Source organism: Aphis gossypii, chromosome 3, assembly GCF_020184175.1.
Source record: "Aphis gossypii isolate Hap1 chromosome 3, ASM2018417v2, whole genome shotgun sequence".
NCBI classification, from domain to species: domain Eukaryota; kingdom Metazoa; phylum Arthropoda; class Insecta; order Hemiptera; family Aphididae; genus Aphis; species Aphis gossypii.
Genome location: NC_065532.1, coordinates 43059570 through 43076673, shown reverse-complemented (window position 1 = coordinate 43076673; position 17104 = coordinate 43059570). Strand labels below are relative to the sequence as shown.

General features: G+C 23.4%; 1 protein-coding gene across 1 annotated transcript in view; it reads left to right on the top strand.

The window, feature by feature from the left end:
* The first annotated feature begins 2758 nt into the window (after window positions 1-2758).
* LOC114128867 (glutamate receptor ionotropic, NMDA 2B) overlaps window positions 2759-17104 on the top strand; it is a 279007-nt gene continuing 264661 nt past the window's right edge. The window contains exons 1-2 of the mRNA XM_027993467.2: window positions 2759-3073; window positions 6395-6615. The gene's annotated coding sequence lies outside the window, so the exon portion shown is untranslated. The remainder of the gene's footprint in view (window positions 3074-6394; window positions 6616-17104) is intronic.

The window sequence follows — 17104 nt, the reverse complement described above, 5'->3', positions numbered from 1 at the left end:
CTTAAGTATAGGTACAATGATTTACCCCCCCCCCCTTGGACCCGCCACTGCTATTATTTAGTATTGAATTCAATTTTACCATATCCATTATATTATAGTGGTATTAAATGACTAAGTAATCTTGATACTTCTCATAATAATTATCACTAAACTGAATATATATATATATATATATATATATACTATATATTCTAAATGTATTATTTGTTCAGTTCAGTTCAGTGACTGCTGCTATGTATCTAAGCGAAATTTTTGGCTTTTTTTGAATTTGCGTAAATTAATAAACATTATACCTAGGTACCTATAAAAGAAAAAATAACTAAATTGACTCATCGCACATTCGCACGTATATTAATTATTATGTTAATCGTAGTTTGTCAAGTAGGCAATTAAATGAGAATTATAAAAATATGGTTGTATAATATTTAATACATTTTTTCATATAATATTATACCTAATAAAAATTAAAAAAAAAAATAAAATTCCTAAGTGTATGGAAAATGTGTAATTTTGGTGTAACAAATAACTATAGAACTATGAATTTATTGCACTAATTAATTGGATAATAGTAGTTAAGCTATTAATATTTACAATTTGCGCGTTGAGTAAAAATTATTTTGGTACCTAGCTTAAAATGAACGTTTCAAATCTTAATTTAAAAAAGTAAACTGCCGGATTGAAATCTACTATAACCACCATTCGAATATGGCACGGTTATAGATAAAATAGCCAATATAAGTATTAACTATTAAATATTAATATAATATATGTACAGTAGAAACTGTTTATAATGACACCGGTTGTATAATGACATATTGGGTGTAATGACCTTAGATTGAAAGTCCCTGCAAAGCTCCTATATGGAGTTGTATAGAGTCCTATTATTGGTTATAATGACAAACGGTATAATGACCTATTTTCCTCGATCCCTTGAATGTGATTATAAACAGTTTCTACTGTATATATACATAATATATTATATTATCTATTACCGCGGAACGTGGGCAAAAGTAGTTACCACGATCTACCACGGTCGATGATCTTAAATAGTGGTTATACTACTACTAAATACTAATAACGGATGTTTTGAGAACGATGTACATACTATTATGTACAATGTACGCGAATACTCGGTGGATTTGGATTTGTCTTGATGATCTTCAATATTGATCTTTAACAATGTATTTAAATTGTATCAATTTTTCTTTAAAACGTGCTACTTATTAATACTAAATTTAAATTTAAAGAAAAAGTTAACAATAAAGTAATTAAAGATATGGGGTTTAAATAAAGATTTTGCCGCACGGCCCGCACCACAAAAGTTGCAACCTGGAGTAAATGCTCTTTTTATACACTTCGGTTATTGATGTTCTATAATGGTCAGTATAATATACCTATAATAATATTATTGATTATTGAGTAAAAAGTATTTCAAATATTATTTATTTTATATGCTAATTTTTTTTAAGAACATTCTAAGTATGTAAAAATGTAATTTTAATGTACCTATATCTATATAAAATTGTGAGTTTATTTTTATATTTTAAGAATAAGTTAAAACATAAAAAAAATAGTTTACGAAATGCGGTTAAATATGAGATATCGAGACTATTACAACACCTTTTTTAGTATCTATAAAATGTGAATACATTGTATATAGTGATAGTACGTGACCTAAGTACTAAAGTTATTTTGAATAAACTATAAGTATCTGAGTATGTGAAGTGAACTACTAACATTTAAAAAGGTAAATACATGCATTTTATTAGTTATTATTTATTACCCATTGATATTCGTCATTCGATTATAAGAATTTATTTCTCTTGTCTACAGAAACTCGGTACGTTGACGACGACAAATGTTTCGTTGTTTAATTTACACAATAAAATAAAAATAAATAATAATAATAAGTTTATAAATTTATCTATTATATGCAAACTTAAAAAAAAATAATAATATTGTAATTTTTAAATTTGTGAAGGATCACTATTTTTTTTATTTTTTATAGTTCAAACTATAAGTTCATATAGGGAGGTATACAATAGCTATAGCATAGGGTATAGTATATAAGTATATTGAAATTGAAATTCCATCATAGATTTGTCTCTATTAGCATACTGCGTCTTAAATATTGTGTTCAGTGTTGAGGTTTACAATGATGTAAATCGTAAATGTAATTGTTCGTATATGTATCATGTATCATGTATGTACTTATTTTTACCTTCAATTATTGAGGTATTTTTATTTTATTTGAAATGAAAGACTTACACTTAGGTATTTAATTTAAAAACACTAGTAAACACATTAAACATTTTTTTGTTTACGATAGAACGTTTTGTTTTCTGCAATTGATATAAAAATATTCTTTTAAATTAACATTTTCTTATATAAATACAAACAGGTAGGGGCACTGAAACGGCCGATTTTAAAAATAGATTTTCTCAGTAGTAAACTAGTAATTTAGTAATTAAGATAAGGTTTCTCATATTATAATATAATTATTGGTTCAAAGATAAAATATCATCGCCCATTTGGTGATTAGGCAATTAGAATAATTAGACCATTTTAGTAAACACCAAACACTGAACAGTGGAGTGGTGAGCATTGAGTCCATTGAGCACCGTGCTAATGCGATAAAGTTGATTACGTCTTAATAGTTCATTATAATCTTAAACGTCATGATTCGGTATCATGAGTTAAGGCTATCAAAATACGGACAACCAACTTTGAGGCCGGTGCCGCGGAACGTCCGCTGCGGAATAATCGCGACACGTAGCGCTTTTATTTTTTCCGTACGGAAATTTCGCTGTAATGTGTACAGTAGTATTTAAATGTATGAATTTCGATAATGCGAAAATTCCGCTGCGGATATTCCGCAAGTGTGACACCGGCCTGAAAAAACGGGTTCTGTATTTTAAAAAGAGGCCAGTACGAAGAAAAATTATTCGTACACCTAAAAAAGTCGCTGCTATCGGGGCTGCATCATAGAGTCCAAGACGTTCTGTACGAAAAAATGCGTTATCGTTAAATTTATCTATCATGTCTCGAGGACATGATTTTTAAAAAATAAATGGTAAGTTATGTACCTCATTTTAATAAATAATAACTAATTTTTATTCGTTTTTTTATTTTATAATTTATCTTTGAAACTCGTCCGTTTTAGTTCCCCTCCCTGTATAGTAGATAAATATTAAATTTTTTTACATGAATAAGAATTTATACATAAATACATTATCTAGAAAATTATTTACTACCATAATTCTTGAGTTTAGTGAATTATTAGTTATTACATTATGCATTATTATTATTATTATAATATCAATATATTAAATATATTTTATTATATTTGATCAATCAAAATAAGAAAGTTATATATTTGTAATATTGCGGGTTGGTTGGTATATCTACTTTACTGTAAAAACAATTACAACAGATAACAATAACAATAACAATGTCAACATCGAAAATTGAACGAATGTACAAGTAAAATTAATAATACAAACTTTGAAATGCTTTTTCTTTGTAAAAAAGGGGAAAGTAGAAGTAAAAAAAAAAAAATTTAAAACACTTAACAGCGATAAAACTACTTTATGAGCTAAACAAACATTTTTCGCCTATGCTATTTCTAGTGATAAGAACATCGTAAAATCTAACTTTTTCTTTGAGTTTGGTGCATGAAAGGAAAAATATTAAAAAAATGCGCGTAGATAAGTATGTTTTGTAATACTCATATTCATATACAATGTATGTTATGGTTTCTAAATGTTGTTTGTACTTGAACATTTTGTTTTAATTTATTTTTCCCAATAGAATCAAACTATAAAACAAAAAACATTCGTAAAAAACTAAAAAAGTAATAGCTGTTTGTCGTGGGTATATAATAGTAATAATACATATAACTGCATAAGTGTATAACTTAATGCGTGAAACCAACAATATTTTTCTGAAATAAAATAAACTACATATTTCCACCATATCTTACAGTTTTTATCACCGATTTAGAATACCAAGATATAAATCTAAATTAAACAATACATAGGAAAAACAATGTTTTTAATTTTATCTAAGTTATAACCTTAGTTGTGTTGTACATTAATTATTAATACAATTTTATAGTATATAATATACTAGTAATATTTTATTTAAATAATTTAAATTTCTTAAGTTACTTTAGGGGCGGTCAAACAGCCAATCGCGGACAATTTCAAAGTTGATCATGTTAAAATTTATTTTTAGGGCTATGTGCCCTGTATAATGTTTCTTAATAATTATAGTTATTCGATATTAAACATTTTTTTATGGAAGTCGATCCTCAAAGGTGAAGTATACTTTTAGTAGATCGAGATCAAATAAGTTTGGCCACCCTTTACTCCAACTGTGAGAGAGACTGCACAGTGCACAGTAGACTGTGATCAGTATAAAAAATTCCATTGAAAAATTGTTCATTCATCCCCCAAAAAATATTTTCTTATATTGGCATAAAAGTTAATACCAGCTAATGTATCACTGTGTCATAAAAAGGATTGATTAAGTGTATTATTGTCAATACCTGTTGTATTTAAATTGAGGTGATCTGTAACTAAAATTGTAAAATAAATAATAGAGTGTGGCGATTGGGTCACATCCTTTTCATGTCTTCCTGTTATTACACAATCACTGAGAGGTATTTTTATTATTAATTGTGTATATAATTACCAATTATAAAAAGATTACTTAATACATATTTATAAATAATATGGATTGAATTATTTATTTATTAATTAATTATGGTTAAATAACTTGATAAAAAAATAAATGAAGAAGAAGATAAATAGATAATCTTCACACGTTGGTTTGATAGTTTGGTTGAATATGTTAGTGATGTAGGATGGATGTATAATAAATAATAATATTAAGTCTGAAAGTGCTTATTATGATAGACAATCTGTGTAGTTTATTTTTTATTGAATTTAAGTACTATGAAGTTTTCAGAAGTTATGAAGATTGCATTTAATATGCGTAGGTATAAAGAACTTAGGAACACCTTTTTTTTTTTTTAATTTGACTCACATTTAGTATGTGGGACATTGGTTTATTTTGGTTTTTTTGTAATTTGTTATTTTATATTGCATTTATTAATATCACATTATCTAATATTGACTCATTCACTAATAGATTTATCATAGAAGTAATAATAAAAATATTACAACATGAACTTATTTGTATTAACTATTTATATTCATATTTAATTGTACTATCAAAAGTGTCTATCAATTTTATTGATAGCATCTTAAAGTGCAAACAATATATTATACATGGAATATTCTAGCGAATGTAAAATAATAATAATTATTAGAAAATATAATAGAAGTATGAATTAAGTTAATTTCTTATAAATATTTTCAGTATTCAATTTTTGTACTAATGATGTATTTTTTTTCGTATTCATTAGAAAATTTTATTTGCATTATTGTAAATATTATTTTAGTATAAAGTTTCTTTAATAAGGCTTTTTAAATTCTAAAGTTTTTAATTTAAAATAATTGTTTGAATATATTTAATTTTTACAAATTGATAGATAAAATTATAATTTGTAAAATGCATTTTTAATTTATTTATATAATTTATAAACATATAATGTACCATTAAGTAATTTCTGTAAGATTTTACCCTTAAAAATTAACCAAAAGTTTAATTTGTTAGCATCATAAAATTATTAATTATATTAAAAAATGAAAATATATCATAATTTCAACATTTCATAGTTTATAAAAATAAAATAACAATACAACTTTGTTTAGGTACACTTAAAATAATTTTTTTAATGTTTCATGTATCTTTTGACGTTTTGCAGTAGTTTTGAAAATGTTAATGACTCTTTAGAGTTAATATTATAATTTATAGGCCCGTTCTTGATAATTAAACATGGTTAAAACCACAAAATCTTTTTTACCCTACGCTACATTGCAATTTTGTCTTTACAATAGTAATAGTAATAACAGCTATAGGTTTTGAAAAGCTTCTTTCAATAGAACTAAGATTGGTTACCGGTATTGAAACAATAATCATAATGACATTAAAAGTGTAGATCAAAACTTGAAATATTTTTGAGTCTTCATAAATTTTATAAAAAAAGTATGTATTAAAAATTAAATACGGAAAAGTAAACAGAATTAGTAAATATCGTATAAGAGACTAGCCAATTGCATTTACTATGATTCCCGTTCACACGACTATGACTAAAACATTTATTTAGGTACAATAATCAGTTGATTAGGTAGTTTTTTTAAAATAGTTATTAAATATATGTTTTTTTATAAATATTAAAAGTAATTATATATATTACATGACTTACTAAATAGCTTTATTGCTTATAAAAGATTGATAATATTCCAAGTTAAATCTTATATTTCAGTTTATTTATTGAGACCAGATAGATGTCGCTCCTCGAATAACATGAAAATACGCGGGTGGCATCCCCAAGTCGGCAGTCTGTCGCCACCGTCCTTACTAAAAAGCCGGAAAACGTTCATTGTACTGCTTGTAATAATAACGGTATGTGTAAATATTTTTTTGTATAATGTTAAGTTCATACTATTTAAGTGTATGTTGAGTCATCTAGTCCAAATGAATAAGGTAAGTAAATTAATTTTACTAATATTTATTATCAATATAAATAGTTTTAACGCACAATTTAAGTTATTCACCGGCATTCTATATAGGAAATTATAATGTGCTTAAGTATATCAATAAATTATAATTATTTAAACATTATTATAATGGCCCCAAACAAAAAATAACACAATTAATTATTGATTTGATAAAACTTGTATTATACATTTTTAAAAAATGTTAAAAAAATGTTTAAATTATTAAGAAACGGTAGAATGGGATTACTTTGATATTGCAGGGCTACTTTGATAATTGAGGTATAGTCTATGTGATTTATTTTAAAAATGTATTATGAACTATAAAATATTTAATATTTATATAGTCATCAATTTTAAAATCAAATTTTTATTTTTATTTATCTAAAATTAAAAAAAAAAAATGAACTTAATTTTTAGATTTGTATTAGTGTTTTAACTATTTTTAAAAACTTATTATTTTGATTGGTACCTACCTATATCTATAAATATTTGTTGAATTGCATTAAAACTGCGAGTATAGTCATTATTTGAATTTATAATTAAGACATAACTAAAAACAATAACATAACTAATAATATTTTGTTTTTATTGTTATCTTTCTGCATATAATCATAAAATATGAGAATTCATAAATACAATGTTATTAGGTACCTACCTATATGAAAAATGTATCATATTGAATACGTATACTAGAAGTAATATTTATTCATGGAATTTAGTTGAACGAATATAAACTTAAACAGTTAAACCTGTAGACTTAAGCTAATGTCTAAATATATTAAATAATGTGACACATTTTCATAAAATTTAATTTTTAATTTATATGTGTTAATTTTGATTATTTTTCATAATGTGTTAGATAAAAATATTTTACTAAATTATTAAATTAAAATGATATATTTAAATTTAAAATTTAGGAACATTAGATTAAGTATATTGGTTATACAAGTATACAAAATAATATTCAAATGTTATTTTGTTTTAATTTTTCTAAAAAAAAAAAAATTAAAAAAATAATTTCGATAACTGATAATATAACAAATCTAACTATTATAAAGAATATCATCTAATTTAAAAAACCATAAACATTAATTTGCATATATATATACTTTATTAAACCATTCTAATAAGTCAATTTTAAATAAAGTTTATTTATTATAATACATACATTTTTTTCTTATTTATTTATTTTATTTCAACTATATTGTATAAAATAATACAATAAAAATACACAATTTAAATTAATTAGAAATACAGATACATGTATATTATGTAAAAATTAATTGCTCTTAAAAGATACCATTTTAAAATTATTTGAGGAAAATATACAGATACTTTAAAATACTTACAATTTGGTAACATAATATTTAATTTTACTTTGTAAAAGTAAACAGAATTTTTCAGAATTTTTATGTTTTACATTAATTTTATAAAGAATTTTACACTGTAGCATTTTATGTAACTTTAAATTACTCCATCTGTTTTCTTTGAAAATGTTTCTAAATTCTTGGTTGTTGTACATTTTCTTAAAACTAGTATAATATATTATTATAGGTATATAATAAGCATATGCTATATTATTATAGGTAAGAATTTCTAGTGTCCAGATATTCATAGGCAATAATTGTTTTTAAAAATAAACTATATCTGATAGTATTATGTATAAAATTATAATTCTGGTACATTTTGATATTTATATTTTTATATAGATTAAATTTTTTGACTTAAATTTATGCATACATTTAACATCTTTTTTTTTATTATTATTAAACGTGATTGAATTAAAAATAGAAAGCATTTAAACTAAAATGAAAACTAGTTGAAAATTAGTGAAAAAGATTTTAAATACAGATATTTTACGAAAATATTTAAAATAATTTTTCCAAGTGTTTTTTTAAAAGTATTTAAAATTTGAGTACTTATGAAGTTTTTGAATACTTTTACACAAGTGCTTTACAAGATTATCAGATTATGATGATGATAAGTAAAACATTTTGTAATGGGTGTGGTTTCTGTCAGCTATTTAGTTATAAGTGAAATAGTAGGTAGTTTTCATTATAAAATATTGATGAAAATAATATTGTGTTAATTTTATATTTTGTTATTTAAAAATATGTATAATTTCGTATTTATCGATTAAAATAATATTTGTGTTTTTATCGTAATATAGAATAAAACCATATAAAGTACAAAAAATATAAATTCATATTTTTATAAATGAGTACATTTTGATACGTTTTTAATCGAATAAAAAATACAATATTTGATTTTTTTTTAGAAAATACTATTCATGTGGTAAATATATCCTATCTATAATTTGTATAGCATACATATAATCGATCAAAAATTAAATGTACAAGTTGCTTTAGATATGTATAAGTTACAAAGTTCATAACATTTTTCAAATACAGTGGTATAGCTGATATAAGTTCAAATACTCATAATATATTGAGTTCCAATTACTGTCGACATTATATTATAATGATTGATCGTGTAGAAATTTCAATAAGCAACCCATTTTAAAAACACTAATTCAAGTTTTCTAAAATGTTATTTCTGTGAAAATCAATCTATAAAGAAATTTATTAAATCAAGCATTTAATCATAACTTCCTTATCATTGCTAGTAGGATGTTGCATCTACATTATACTTTATGTGGTTAATAGTGAAAAAAATATCTGGGGCTTTTTAGTTTAAAGGTAAATTTTTTACGAAATTTGTCAAATTATAAAAATATGTACCTAAATTATTTTGTAGTTTTAAATTTTAATTGCTAAATAGATAGACAATTGTATACAACGTTCTTTATACTTAGTTATTTTACATTATTTTTAATGTATAGAAAATACTTGTATATACATTATACATGCAAATTTGTTTTTATACATTTGTGTTCTATGATAAATCTTTGTTTAAGAAAAAAAGTTCTGAGGAAAGGTGGTGAGTAAATGTTCTATTTCTAAGATAGTGAATACTTTTTTTATATTATTATTATAAGTTTCTTAATTTAGTAGATTCAGTCATTTATTTTTTTCTAAGAACATTTCGCATGCAACTCTTAAGTTGGTACCGGTTTACTGGTTGTTACTGTTTTACTTAATAACAAAAATCGGGTAATTCTATAACTAATATATTCTGAATAATGTATGTTTTTGAAATAAAGTATCAATAATATTTAATTATCTGCAAAAAAGATCAAACGCACTTACAATGTGGAAAATTGAAGTTGTAATTATCTGCTCCAAAACGTTTAACATATATAAAACACATATTGTTGTAGAAACGAAATTCATTCCTTTTTCCATTCCAAATCTAAATTAAATCTAAGTTTAAAAAAAGAAGAAATATGCTCTTTGATTGAAATTAAATTATGAATCTCTATTTTGTTTCATTTAACATATAATGTACAAAAATAAAATAAATATGGATTAAATGTCTAAGAGTAATTTTATGTCTAAGGCATTTAACACTTAAGTGGTTTTTAAAGTTCTATTTAATTATTTTCTGTTTACCTCACTTTAATAACTTCGATTTTGATGAAAATTAGCCTTCATAATTTATTATCAAATAAATAATGTTCCAATTAATTTAGTTGTAAATACCATGGTTGTCTTTAAATGTAATTTTTAATTATTATAACCCTTAATTTATTAATACTTAAAATATGATGAAATCTTGAATTTATTATAAATCTATACATTTTAATCTTTTAATTATTTAGTGGAGATGTTACTCACGAGTACAGTTACAGTAATCTATACTGTTTAATTTTTTGTTAATAATTGATAATCTTATATTCTAACAACAGCTATTTAAATAATCCTAACTCCTATGATAGATGTTATGTATTTTAAGTGAATAATATTATGTTGTATGCTGTAGCCTGTAAGTCTTAAACTATAAAACAATAATGTGTAATAAAAATCCAGTGATTTAAAGAATACTCATTCTTTTTAAATTTTTAATTGATACCAATAAAGAAAAAAATTACTTGGAATTATTATTTTTATAAACTTAAAAGCCTTTATTTTTTTTTTTAATAATTTGAACTATCAAAACTATTTTTAGGAGTTATAGAAGGGAATTTATTTTTCTTGTGTTCTTTTTTAAAGTGTATGCATCTAAAAGTTTTGGTTGAGTATAAATACGACTTAGTTTTGGTAAAATTTGGATTTTGTAGGCAAAACTTAACTTTGTGTTTGAAAATTATGTAAGTAATTTCATGTAATGTTTATTTAAATTTCCTTGATCTTAATTATAAAAAAATATAAACCATATTATTTTTTTGGGTCAATGTTTATCAAGAATTAAAGTAAATCTGCTTGGAATAATATAGTCTACGGTGTTAGCGTTAAATAAGCAATAAATATTGTTGTTTAGGTCCTTTTTGTCGCACTAGAATTTATAGCTAAAATATATTTTATTACATTTCGGGTGCCCCAATCCCTTAAGTAATAGCCAATACGTTATACATTACAGAGTTTAACTTGTCAAAGATTTAAACCCTTTTCGAATATAATAGGTCATAATTGTTCTTAAATGCCCAGTTAATGAATTTATGTATTTTTCATATCATCCTATTAGAGACTTCATTTGTATTGTATATTGATAACAGATAATACATTTAATAAAGTTGAAGAATAAAATTATTTGAAACTCCAAATTACTTTAAAAACAAGTATATAATAAATAAAAAATACATTACTTAATTATTATGTAAAATAATTTTGTTGTTTAAAATATCTCAATTGTTTATGATTAATTTTATAGTATAAAATGCATTATAAATACTAAATATTACAGTAAAGGTAAATAATAATAAATATTATATAAATGTGTTAGATAAAACATAGCATACATTAGTCTCATCGAAAATAATTGTACAGATATATACAATATACATTATATTATATTATACGAGATGAAATCTAAAATCACATGAAAATCCGTGTTCGGTTTCACTGTATACTACTACTATACGTAGTATTTTTACAGAGGTATTTTGCAGTGGATTTATGGGGTCTTAAAGTTGTCTACTATCCTTGTATAATACTTGATCATTGGTGAGATATATTGTTGACTTAAAGACGATTGATGACACAATAGTGGCCTAAGTGTGTCGATGATTTTGAGATCAACGCCGTGTGTGATTTTTTCCTCGACTGATCGTATGGTACCATATAATATTACTAATATCGTGACGACCATGAATCTTTTTCTGTTCAAATTATTGCGATTTCACCAACCTGATTATCGTAGTGATTTACCGAAGTGTGATAATGCGTCTTTTATCCGTTCGTTTATGAGGCTAGACTTAGGGGGTAATTCGAGCGCTAGTTTCATATATATTGCATACCCGTCGCATACTATTCGATCGGTCTGACCAAAAACAAGACTGATGAGTGAGATTGGTCGGGGGACTAGTGAGGGGTGAAGAGTAGTGTACTGGAAGGCACGTATGAAAGGAAACGGATCGCATGCGTTAAATTGCCCACGCCAACTGCACGGGACGTGTGCTTCCACGTCGTAAATAACAATATTATGTATCGCGGCCGAAAATTCTACTGGTTGGTGTACTATATTATTATTATAATATAAATGAATTGCTGCATCCCTTTTCCAGTACCTCTCTTCCCACTGATCGAGGATAACGACAGTGTCGCACTAAGTCTATCCAAATGCGGTGGTGCATATTACATACCTAATATAAAATTACCACTTGTGTTGTATTGTGTCAAGTATCTGCGTGACGATTGGCTTTGTGTTCTGTAAGACCGTTTGGTATGCTTAGAAATCTTCATTGGATTGAACGTTATGATTATATAAGTTTTAGAGATAATATAAGAGCCGAACAACATTATTTTAATTTAGGTAATTTAGTTTATTTCATTTCTTCAGGGAAATGAATAACATTCTGATCTAGTTATTGATATTTTTAAGTAGATAACCACCCGTGATGTTGAGAAAACGACAGTTTTAGAGTTTAGAATACAGGAATCTTTAAAACAGATACGCTCCCTTGCTATCAATTGTCTGAAGTGAATAGTGATATTATAGTAGTTAGAAGTTATTGGTATATATATTGTTTTTGATGGTTGATATTAATTAGGTACCTATTCGTGAAAACTCGAAAATTCTAGTGGTAAATATTATACTGCATAGTAGGTAATAAATTAATATATTCTGTTAAAATGTATTTATTTTCTTATCAATTTGCATATTGATATCATGATTTTTTTTTTATTAGCATAAAGTATGTGCAAATGCGCTGAGGGTTTTTGATCTCAGCATAAAATTTAAAAACGTTTGCTCATTAATTATTTTATTAAGTCACTTAAAATTGGAATAATTTCCTGCTCAAAACTCATGCTACAAAAATCTTTTTTGTAAACTGTTTTAAATCAGCAATAATTGGTCACTGATTTAAATTGTTTAGTAATAATCGAATTTTTAACACAATTTATTATACTTGTAATATTATTAATTGAGATAGCAAATATTTTTAATTTTATTGGTAATATTAGAAGAACTTATGTTTGAAAATACTAATTATAGAGATTAATATTAATTAACCAATTTTACCATTTGTTACTTTAATCATATTCATAACAAACTCTTTGATCTAAGCTCACGTATAATCTAACATATAATATATCATAGGTATATAATAATTATACGTTTACTAATAAATTTTAGTATACTTATTGTGGTTACATATTGCTATACACTATGATGGTTCTTACTTCTTTTAAAGGTAGTCACTTATTTTCTCAAGAAGCTTTAACGTGTTTTTAAATATTTTTTTACATGATTTTAATTTATTATAAAATACCATTTTTGAAAAAAAAAATATTTTTCTTTAGTATTTTTTGTAACTATACTTTTTGATTATAAGATAAATTATTGTTATATATACATATATAATTATATATTATGTTTATATTGGCCTCTTCTGGTGAAAATTTCTGTGGGAACCATTGATGTTTTGTTTTTTTTTATTCTGATATCACTTTAAGGTGTCTTAGGTAAAAAATGATTTTCAACTGCGAGGCTAGTTTCTGGTATAAAATTGTAATTAGTTGAAACAATCGTAATTGAAAAATGAATAATTATAGGAATTTAAAATTTTCATCAAGTATTTTATGATATCACTTTTGAAACGTTAATGTAATATTTAATAATATGGTTTATGGTAACATATTAAAAATATTTAGGTTTTTATGATATTTAAATTTCTTTATTTTTACGATTTATGTATTATTCGATATTTATGTTAGATTAAAAATGTTTGAAAATGTAATACAAAGTTCCTTATAAATTTATAAATTTTATTATCCAATTAAAAAATATTAAAAATACACGGTAACAGTTTTTTTATAAGCGTTTGAAATTACAGTTTTTACAAAATTCGTAACAAAAATGAATGTATTATTTTGTTGTTGAAAATAATATGTTAACATTTTAATTTTAACACCAAAGGTTTGAAAATATATAGTATTTAATTCTTCAAAAATTTTTCTTGTTGCAATTAAAAATCTGAAAATATATTGGCATTATTTTTGTTCATAAGTTTTTGAAGTATATTATTATTTTGTATATTTTTATTATTTATTTGTTTGGTTCAATTGATTTTTCAATATATTTAGATTATTTTTAATCTCTTTATGATATTTATGCACCTATTTATATCGATCTACGATACGTAGATATAGGCTTATATTATGCAAGTCAAAAATAGTTATAGTTATATGTATAATATATGCGATTTGTTTTTGTAAAAATGAGTCAAATCTGGAGTGTTATAGAAAAATAAATTACTTATAGTACTTTAAATAAATAATAAAATACATTTAGAAATATAGAAGAAATATAGACTGACAGACCGTATCCACTCCGAATCGTTTTTTGTATGCAATAATTTATCATTGAATTCAAATTTAATACATCTACTCCTGCGGTGATTTACTCAATCTGAGAAACACTTAACATTTAAAATACAACAGTACAACTCCCTCGGTTTTTTTTAATGGAATTATAGAATCAGGTTTCAATAATTTAACGTTGTAGTATTAAAATTATGATATATTATTTTAAATATCAAACTAAAAAATTCTTTTATTATTTTTTGAAGTACCTATAATGAATACAAATATTAATATTTTAATTACATTTTCGACTTATTTAATTACATATATCATCTATGCGTTATGTTGTATTACTGTCTAAATTTTAAATGAAATAATGCAGTCGTATAATATAATATAATTATAACTATAGTTAAATAATTAAAAATTTAATTATTCATACGTCATTATATTTAATGAATGGAACTTATAATTTGCATACTATTACAATAGCTTTTTTTAGACCCTTAATTTGTGCTACTTATAAGCTAAACTACCTGAGGTGATACACATTATAGAATGTGAATAATAATATATTTGATATGAACAGTTTATTAATAATTAAATTACTACGAGTAGTTACTTTTATGTTATGGTATTATTCATGTTAAAATCACTTAAAGTATTTGCTAATTGTATATCATTTTTAAAATAAGTTACTAATATAGTTAAATATTAATGAAATAAGCACTAGAAACATTTATTTTTCTGTAGAAATTATCTTTGAAATTGAAAAGAAAACCGAATTGAAATAATCATTTTGTAGTATCCTATACATTTTTATAAGATGGCTTATGTCTTCTTTTTAAATTTAAAAATAAAAATAGAGGCAATTCTCGTGAGACTTCCACTGTGACAAATTATAATGTCAGTAACATATCAAACAGATAAAGAAAATGGTTATAATGATGAATACATTTTCAAAATTATTTATTCTTTGCAACATAAAAGCATATTTATATTATTGCATATCATATTATCAAAAAGTTATATTAATAATTTATCACTATCGAATCATTTTTAACAATTAAATTATAGGTATTTATTTTAATTATTATATTAGTCAAATATTATGTATCGACTAAAAAAGATACCTAATATTGTTTTTACAACTATTGTGTATTTGTTTTATTTTATGTTTAAAAAAATACTGTATTACAAAAATAAAATACATTTGTAAATTTGTACAGTTTGATAATTTTATTAGAAGACGTAGATTAAACATTTAGAGTTAATTATTAATACTAATTAAGATATTATGATAATTTAGTTCAATTTCAATGACATTATAAACATGTTACTTTTGTTAATTTGTAATTTTTATAGTTTATTGAAGTATTAGAAAAAATATATAAAACATGTTAACATGGTATAATGCAATATTTTTGCAATAATTTTGTTAAAAAGATATTTTTAGTATCGGTTAATTTTCTATAAAATCGTATGCTATACGATAATTTAAAATATTATTAAAAATTACAAGTAAACTTATTATTAAATACTTTAATCAATGTAATTTTATAATTCATTAACCTGATAATATTGTTTATTCAACTTATTCTATTTTCTTTAGACGTTGAAGTACTTATTAGTTTTTTCAGTTATAGATATTATTAAATTTACTCTAGGAAATTTAAATTAGAATACAGTATTGAGAAATTTGTCCAAAATCGTTACACGTCTTTAAGTGTTCATTTAGTAAAGTTTGTTTTGATTACACATGGGTCTTTAAGTTTAGTACATTTTCAGCAATCCTGATAAATTATTTGGTAAACGATTGAAAAAGACCAATCTTCCACGTTCTATTTTACAAAATTCTATTTCATTGTCATTTCAAATGATTATACTTATTTCATATTTTATTATGATGAACTAATAATAATAATAAATGTGGTCAAGTCGGTATTGTTCTGCTAAAAATTAGGTTGTCAAATAGGTGTTTTTAAATAAGATTTAAATGATTTAATAATAATATACCATTGTATCTATACGAATAATGATTTTACTATTAGTAGGTAGGTTGATTTAGTTTTTATCGAAAATATTGCATTTATTATATTATTAATATTTAATTATTATAATTATATGCTAATACCCTATTATATTATTGTCAATAACTTTTGAAATATCCCCATACCAGGATGAATATGTTCGTGTTATAAATAGATAATATCTTAACATGGATCTAAATATTTTTAAAATATCATTACGTATATATAGTTAGTTTAATAATTTATTATGTAAACATACCACGAAGTTACGAATAATGTTTTCGAATTATTTAAAATAATAAATATTGTTATTTATCTTTAAAATATTTAATTTCGTTCAAATTCGAATTTCAAAATATATTTACAAAAAAAATAATTACGTTTGTATACATATATTTTTTTAGATTTTTACACTAAAAAATGCTTGTAGTTGTAAAAGTTTTCGATTTTGAGAAATGTTGTAAAAATTTAAAATTTAAATGTATAAAAGAACAACTTATGTGGGATCTTGTATAAATATTCTATAATTTTGACTCTGTAAATAATGACTTATCGAAATTTAATAAAAAAAAGCTCAAAA